The 7437-nt window shown below is 45.6% G+C and overlaps 1 long non-coding RNA gene across 1 annotated transcript; it reads right to left on the reverse strand.

The window, feature by feature from the left end:
* Nucleotides 1-3040: 3040 nt before the first annotated feature.
* On the reverse strand, nt 3041-7224 carry LOC141735479 (uncharacterized). Its single transcript, XR_012584744.1, has 3 exons — nt 7125-7224; nt 6433-6464; nt 3041-3670 (listed from the first exon to the last, which is right to left on the reverse strand). It is a non-coding gene; the product is annotated as an uncharacterized LOC141735479 (long non-coding RNA).
* Between the last annotated feature and the right edge of the window lie 213 nt (nt 7225-7437).

Genomic DNA, 7437 nt, shown 5'->3' on the forward strand with positions numbered 1-7437 from the left:
GGCCTTCTTGGCCACAAGGGCACATTGCTGGCTCATGGTCATCCTGTTGTCCACCAGGACTCCCAGGTCTCTTTCCACAGAGCTGCTCTCCAGCAGGTCAGCACCCAACCTGTACTGGTGCATGGGGTTATTCCTCCCCAGGTGCAGCACCCTACACTTGCCCTTGTTGAACTTCATAAGGTTTCTCTCTGCCCAGATCTCCAACCTGTCCAGGTCTCTCTGTATGGCAGTACAGCCTTCCGGTGTGTCAGCCACCCCAGACAAGCACAGTCTTGTCTAGACTGTGCTTTTGCTGAGAAAGGTTGGACCAGATGATCCCTGAGGTCCCTTCCAACCTGGTATTCTATGATTCTACGCTTCTATGAATACCAAATAAAGCATACATTAGCAGCAATCTGCCTCTAGTAAATACTTTGAAAAATCTGTCACAGTGTATTAAAAATCTCTAGTCAGGGGAGTAATTTCCATTTTCACTTGCCAGTGGAGAGGGGAAGACTGAGGAATCTACAGCATCATAAACATCACTGTCTCCACAGTCTGAAACAATAGCGTTTAAAAGAATGGAAAATTATTGTGATCCTTCAGTAGCAAATACATTGTGTTACAATCTACAGTAGTGTAGCTAAGTTGACAAGAAATTGTAGCAAGTACTGTAGCCATTTATCACCTACGTAACTGTGGGTTCTCTGTTTTGCACAATCTACTATGCAAAACATACACCAGCCAACCTTTTCAGAACAAGACTCTATTACTAAAAATAAAATCATAGAATGGTTTGAGTTGGAAGGGACCTTAAAGATCATCTAGTTCCAACCCCCCTGTGATGAACAGGACACCTCCCACTAGACCAGGCTGCTCAAAGCCTCGTCCAGCCTGGCCTTGAACACTTCCAGGGAAGGGGCATCCACAACTTCTCTGGGCAACCTGTTCCAGTGCCTCACCACCCTCACAGTAAAAAATTTCTTCTTAATATCTAATCTAAATCTACCCTCTTTCAGTTTAAAGCCATTATCCCTTGTTCTATTGCTACACTCCCTCATAAAGAGTCCCTCCCCATCTTTCCTGTAGGCCCCCTTTAGGTACTGGAAGGCCACTATAAGGTCTCCCTGGAGCCTTCTCTTCTCTAGAGTGAACAGCCCCAACTCTCTCAGCCTGTCTTCATAGGAGAGGTGCTCCATCTCTCTGATCATTTTTGTGGCCCTCCTCTGGACTCGCTCCAACAGGTCCATGTCCTTCTTATGTTGGAGGCCCCAGAGCTGGACACAGTATTCCAGGTGGGGTCTCACCAGAGCAGAGTAGAGGGGCAGAATCACCTCCCTCGACCTGCTGCCCATGCTTCTTTTGATGCAGGCCAGGATATGGTTGGCCTTCTGGGCTGCGAGCACACATTGCCGCTTCACATTAAGCTTCTCATCCACCAGCACCCCCAAGTCCTTCTCCTCAGGGCTGCTCTCAATCCATTCTCCGCCCAACCTGTATTTGTGCTTGGGACTGCCACAACCCAGGTGCAAGACCTTGCACTTGGCCTGGTTGAACTTCATGAGGTTCACACAGGCCCACCTCTCAAGCCTGTCCAGGTCCCTCTGGATGGCATCCTTTCCCTCCAGCGTGTCAACCACTCCACACAGCTTGGTGTCATCAGCAAACTTGCTGAGGGTGCACTCAATCCCACTGTCCATGTCACCAACAAAGATGTTGAACAGCACCAGTCACAGTACCAACCCCTGAGGAATGCCACTTGTCACTGGTTTCCACTTGGACATTGAGCTATTGACTGCAACCCTTTGAGTGCGGCCATCCAGCCAGTTCCTTATCCACCGAGTGGTCCATCCATCAAATCCATGCATTTCCAATTTAGAGACCAGGATGTCATGCAGGACAGTGTCAAACGCCTTGCACAAGGAGGAGGTGATCCTTGAATACTAACCAGCTTCCTTGGGCCCCTCTCCCCTCCAGTGCATTATCCCATGAAACCCTACCAACAGATCTCACAAGAGGCCAGAGTCTGCTCTCCTGAAGTCCAGGGTAGTGAGCTTGCTGCACACTCTCCTCACTGTTTGAAGGATCTTGAACTCTACTATTTCATGATCACTGCAGCCAAGGCTACCCTTGAGCTTGACATTCCCCACCAGCCCCTCCTTGTTGGTAAGGACAAGGTCCAGCATAGCACCTCTCCTTATTGGCTCCTCTGCCACTTGGAGAAGGAAGTTGTCATCAATGCACTCCAAGAGCTTCCTCCTGGATTTCTTGTGCCCCTCTGTGTTGTCCTTCCAACAGATATCGGGGTGGTTGAAGTCCCCCATGAGGACCAGGCCTGTGAACGTGATGCTGCTCCTATCTGTCTATAGAGGGCCTCATCCGCTCCATCATCCTGGTCAGGTGGCCTGTAGCAGACCCTCACCATAACGTCACCTGTCCCTGCATTCCCTTTAATCATAGAATCCTAGAATCCTAGAATGTGTTGGGTTGAAAGGGACCTTTAAAGGTCATCTAGTCCAACCCCCCTGCAGTAAGCATCTTGACCCATAAGCTCTCCATTGGCACTTTATCCATCCCAAGGTGGAGCTTCATGCACTCCAGCTAGTCATTGACATAGAGGGCGACACCCCATCCTCATCTTCCCAGCCTGTCCTTCCTGAAGACCCTGTATTCTTCCATTCCAACACTCCAGTCATAGCAGCCTTCCCACGACATCTCCATGATGCCAATAAGATCATAGCCCTGTAAGTGTGTGCACAACTCCTCTTGTTTGTTCCCCATGCTATGTGCGTTTGCATAGAGGCACTTAAGCTGGGCCCACCCAATAAAGCTGACTTAATGGATGGAGTGGTTGCATTTCCTTCATGCTACTCTTCAGGTGGCCTTCTGTCGTGGTTTAGCCTCAGATGGCAACAAAGAACCATGTGCTGCTCACTCGGGCCTTCCCAATACAGGAAGAATCAGAAGAAAAAGGCAAAACTCGTGGGTTGAGACAAAGGCAATTTAAAAGAACAGCAAAGGGAACTAGAAAAACAACAACAATAATGCGGATAGAGGAATATACAAACACGATTACGGAACTGCCGCTCCCTGCCGCTCACCAACCGGACCCGGGACGCCCCTGCCTGCTCCAAGCAGCGACTTCCTGCCCCCTCCCTGGCAGCTCAGGGTGGGCATGGCTCACATGGGATGGAATACCTGTGAGTCTGGGGAGAATTAACCCTATCCCTGTGAGAACCAGGACATTATCCACCCCTTATTCCATACCATTTTTGCCATGCCCAGATCTTACAGGTTCCGATGAATTGCCACCACTCTCCCCTGTCTTATATATATACACACATATATGTTCTTGCAGATATAATGCCCTTAGTTTATGGGCCATCCCTCCAAAGTGTCCGCTGAGTTCATTTAATCCATGGCTTTGGGCTCCATCTGTTAGAACAGTCTCTCAGGGCAGGTGAGATGCTGTCTGGTGCTGGACTGTTGCATGCTGTATTTTTCGGAGCTTGTGACTGGTGTACCGGGTGTGGCTCATGCCCACAGTCTGTGGGCTGAAGATGTAGATCTTGAGGAAGTTGCTGGGCGCCAGCTGCTGAGGTCAGGTCTGATCCCATCACTGCTGTGCTTTACTCGGTTTTTCATCAAAGTCCATCTGTCCTTAATTTGGGTGATTCTTGCTGTAGTACAACTGATAGCAATTATAGTAACGAGGACATACAGTGACAGGGTTACTTAGCAATTAACAACACACAATTTGATTCATTGGCTATTCTCGCCCAAAATCAGGTTCCCATGAGGTACACATCGGACCTCCCCATCCTTCTGCATCACCCACCAAGTGCACCCAGGTCCTTGGGCAAAAGCAATCCCACGGATGGGTTGGCCTTTGCCTGAGGCAGGACTAACCCAGACTGTCTTCCCTAACATATTCTTCATGTGCACTACGGGGACTTTATCCCCTTCTATGGTACGTGGAAGTTTTGATTGGGCAGGGCCAGCCCGATTGGTAGATCCCCTGGTGTTAACTAGCCAGGTAGCCTTTGCTAAATGTGTATCCCAATGTTTTAAAGTCCCACCACCCATTGCTCTCAGTGTAGTTTTTAACAATCCATTGTATCGTTCTATCTTCCCAGAGGTTGGTGCGTGATAGGGGATGTGATATACCCACTCGATACCATGCTCTTTGGCCCAGGTGTCTATGAGGCTGTTTTGGAAATGAGTCCCATTGTCCGACTCAATTCTCTCTGGGGTGCCATGTCGCCACAGGACTTGCTTTTCAAGGCCCAGGATAGTGTTTCGGGCAGTGGCATGGGGCACAGGGTATGTTTCCAGCCATCCAGTGGTTGCTTCCACCATCGTGAGCACATGGCGCTTGCCTTGACGGGTTTGTGGCAGTGTGATATAATCAATCTGCCAGGCCTCCCCATATCTATATTTCAGCCATCGTCCTCCATACCAAAGAGGCTTCAAACGCTTGGCTTGCTTGATTGCAGCATATGGCTCACATTCATGGATGACCTGTGCAATAGTGTCCATGGTCAAGTCCACCCCTCGGTCACGAGCCCATCTATATGCCGCATCTCTTCCTTGATGGCCTGAGGAGTCATGGGCCCACCGAGCTATGAAGAGTTCACCCTTATGTTGCCAGTCCAGATCCACCTGAGCCACTGCAATCCTAGCAGCCCAATCCACCTGCTGGTTGTTCTGATATTCCTCAGTGGCCCTATTCTTCGGTACGTGGGCATCTACATGGCGTACTTTCACAACCAGATTCTCTATCCAGGCAGCAATATCTTGCCATAGGTCAGCATCCCAGATGGGTTTGCCTCTGCGCTGCCAGTTGCCCTGCTTCCACTGCTGTAACCACCCCCACAGAGCATTTGCCACCATCCATGAGTCAGTGTAGAGATAAAGTACTGGCCATTTTTCTCGCTCGGCAATGTCCAAAGCCAGCTGAATGGCTTTCACCTCTGCAAACTCGCTCGATTCACCTTGTCTTTCACTGGCTTCTGAAAGGACACCTTCCTTTGACGTGTTTTACCCGTGACTCCCCATCGGCTCCTATTGCCTCAGGAGCCTCTAGCTTGTCTCCGTAAGTGTGCTGCAGCGTACCCAGCACATCTCAGATAAACAGGTTGAGGGCCCTCGCTAGCGACCTATCCCTCAGACCTTGGTTTGTCGTCCCTTGGCTTTTCACGAGCAAGCCTGATAGTACCCCCCTATCCCATCAAGCCTAGTTTAAAGCTTGGTCAATGAGCCCTGCTAGCTCATGAGTGAGGACCCTCTTCCCCCTTTGAGAAACATGCATCCCATCCGATGCCAGCAAGCCTGGTGTCATCCCATTGTCAAAACCCACAAAATTGTGGTGGTGACACTAGCCATGGAGCCATGTATTAACAGACTGAGTGCATCTGCTTCTTTCAGTGTCACTGCCTATAACTGGGAGAAGAGAAGAAAAGATAACCTGCACCCCAGATTCCATTACTAACCATCCCAAGGCCCTGAAGTCTCTTGGGCTACCTGTTGCCACCTCATCACCACCCACATGGAAGAGCAACAGTGGGTAATAGTCCAGGGGCGGTAATAATAGTTCGAGGGCTGCAATAGGTATTAATAGGTAATAATAATAGGTTTTCACTGATATTTTAATCTTCTTAAGCTGAAGCACGTTTTAGCACATGTTGACTAATGCAATAGCCTTTAATCTTTTTTTTTAATTAGTCCATTTCCCACTGGGTTGCATCAAAGTATATTTTTAGGGTTTAATTTTAATGTACACTCAGGCACTTCTATAGCACTCTGGTCAATGCAACATTGCCTAGAAGTGCATATGAGTCACATGTATGTTAGTTTTTAGGCCATCTTGCAATGCCAAAGCAGTGAAAAGCATTCTTACCCCAAGAATATACTTTGAATCACATCCAGCATATTTGTATAAAAGAAGCAATTGTTCGACTCATCAAATCCATGGTTAGAAAAATCACAGTGGGAGATAAAAGATTTAGAACTCAGTTCAGGCACCAGCCTCAAAAATTGTAAGAACTTGTTTTTTAATCCATGGATGAGCTGATATTTATGAGTATGTAAGTGATAAAAATAAAAAGCATCTCTTTATTTTTGAAGTTTTGCATTAAGTGTTTCTTTCCAAGTGTATCTGTTCATACTTAATGTCAAATAAAATGAACTAGTGAAAATCTCACATAGAAAAATCATGACTTCTTAAAAATACATTAAATTGTTTTCTAGAGAGCTTGAAATGTATTTGCATCTCCTTACCTGTAGCCAAATCAGTTACAATATTTGAAATTTATTTGCTGGAACTGGGTAAGCAATGGGAAATTCTGTTTCCTTCCTTGGATGTGTTTTTGTGACTAGCATGAGAGAGAGTAATGTATACAGAAAAAAGGATCAGGAATCAATATGGAGATGAAACAATAGGCTATTAATTACCTTTTCCAAACTGCTTTGTTGAAGGACACATGCTGAAAAAAAAAAAGATGCTCATTAAGTATTTATATCACATTAATAGGCTTTTGCATCATTTAAATAATTTTAAAAACTTGCAACACAAGGGCTCCAAATAATCTCCAGACATTTGGAAGCTCCACTGACACCAACAATACTTCTGGACTAAATGCATTTTTATCACTGAATCAAAGTAAACTGGTTCAGAACTGAATGAGAGAAGACGGTGGTAAAAACACCAGTTGCTGATCTAACCTCTAGGCAAGACAATCTTTGCATTTTTCTGTTCGTCATATTATTCCTAAAATTTGGATTAATGGGACTAGATTTACCAGTTTATCTTAGCAACATTGTACTAGTGAGCAAAGTATATTTTAACTGAGGATATAGCAAACGTACATCACCAGAGTGGCACAAAGATGATGGATTATTTTGGTGCTCTTCAACAAAAAAAAAATATTGGTATATTTTAATTACTAGACTTAAGCAACAAATACAGCTTGTTAATAGAGCAATTATATTATGCAAGTTAAAAGAAAGGTCGGTGTTTTTGCAGAAAAGTATCATCCTGAGTTGCAATCTGATTCATTAGGCTGCTGTGAGAACGTTACTAGCATGTGATCAATGCTTTATTAGAATTAGTTAATGTTCACTGTGATTTCCTGGCAGACTCTTACAACAAATCTTCATTGTCTTCTGCCCCATTGACTTTGGTTGTTTTTTCTCGTACACTTCTCTTTTTGTCATCTTTGTTCTTTAGCCTCTTCAAGATTCCCCAGGATCAGATATCATTCTTATCTTCATCCTGCGATACAGACCTTTGGAGTATGCATGCAATTACGACAATATAAAATGTAACATTCTTTTTAAAAGGTCCAGTTTAAATTCTCCATTGATGCACATAATTCTCATTAATGTCAACAATATATACAGCACAAGGTGAGGATATTTAATGTCTAAAATGCTAAACTAGAAATATGTATTTTAGGT

The sequence above is a fragment of the Larus michahellis genome, chromosome W, assembly GCF_964199755.1.
Source record: "Larus michahellis chromosome W, bLarMic1.1, whole genome shotgun sequence".
Classification (NCBI taxonomy): Eukaryota; Metazoa; Chordata; class Aves; order Charadriiformes; family Laridae; genus Larus; species Larus michahellis.